This window comes from Phalaenopsis equestris, unplaced genomic scaffold (assembly GCF_001263595.1).
Source record: "Phalaenopsis equestris unplaced genomic scaffold, ASM126359v1 Scaffold000581, whole genome shotgun sequence".
NCBI lineage: Eukaryota > Viridiplantae > Streptophyta > Magnoliopsida > Asparagales > Orchidaceae > Phalaenopsis > Phalaenopsis equestris.
In genome coordinates this window covers 282,391-283,861 of record NW_018165021.1, presented here as the reverse complement: position 1 = coordinate 283,861, position 1,471 = coordinate 282,391, and positions in this window count along the sequence as shown.

The window sequence follows — 1,471 nt, the reverse complement described above, 5'->3', positions numbered from 1 at the left end:
TTGACAATCTGCAAGAAGTTCTTATGTTGAGACCAAACATTCAAGTACCTAAAATCACTCTTCTGACAAATACTTTTTGGGCCAATAGTGATCAACAAAAGCCTATGGTCTGATCCAGCTAGGCTTAGGTGTGTGATAGAAGTCTGCAAGAAATTTTAAATCCAATTGTCATTAGCAAATACTCTATCCAGCCTTTACCACATATCCTTCCTCCTCCAAGTGAAAGCAGGACCACTAAAACCAACATCAAATAATCCAGTTTTTTGAATATTATCATTGAATGTGGATATAGTGACAGGATTAGGAGTTCTACCCCCTTCCTTTCAATAGGAGAGGAAATGCAATTGAAATCTCCTCTCATAATCCATGCATTATCAATAGAACCTTGGATGTTCTGAAGGGTCTCCCACAGTTCACTTCTTGCAATTTTGGAGCTTCCTTCATAAACAAAGGAAGCTTATCCCTCCATGTCATCAATACTAATGTTCATATGCAAGACTTGAGTCTGATTCAACAAAATTGAACACTTCATTTCTTTCCTGCAGAAAACCCAAATTTTGTTGTTGAGATTAGTAAACAAATTGAAACTAGGGAAAACTTTGGCAATTTTCATAGTGTTTAGGTGAACAATAGGTTCCAAAATGGCTATGCACCAAAATTTATGTTTTTGTTTAGGTATTTGAGTTTTTTTAAGGATAAGGGGTGAGCAATCCCCCTTTCGTTCCAACACAACAAATTTATCATTGGAAAGGGTGATGGATGTAGGGTTGGGATCTGGATCTAGTCCTCCCCCTTGGTTTGTTAAGAGCTCCTTTTCTTTGGTTGCTTGAATCTTCAATTATTAGTAACTCATTTTTTTCTCCTATTTCAGTTCTTCTGGTTTTGAATTCCTTTTCTTTTTAGTTTTTTGAAACTGCCAATCTGATCTGATTCCAATTCTTTGCCAATTCTTTGTTCATTTCTTCAACCAAAGCTTCAGTAGGGTAAACCACATCTAATCTATCCACAGAATTTATTTTGTTCCTAGGAGACTGAATTAAGTCCTCCAAGGGGCTTTGAAATGGGAGATGGCCACTTCCAGTTTTACCTCCCTCCATATCCTTACCAACTGTTACCCTCTCTTCAGCTGAAGGGGTCACAAAAGGCTTTTCCTTAACAGTATTCTGAACAGTTATTGAACTAATTGTCTCTTCTGTCCCTGCCAAAGTGGAAACCTTCTGGTGGACTTCTTTGTTGCTATCACTCAGGAGATTGTTGTTTGCAGCATTCAACTCCTGCTGAGGGTGATTTATATGTCTTCTATTAGGAGGATTAAGCCTGTAGCATTTCACCCTAGTGTGACCAAACATTTTGCAATGTTGGCAATAATAGGGTCTTTACTCCATGACTACTTCCTGCCAAAAACCGTTTATTGTGTCTCTTATCCATATCCTCTTTACTTCAGGTAGGGTGATATCCCTCTCCACCAGAA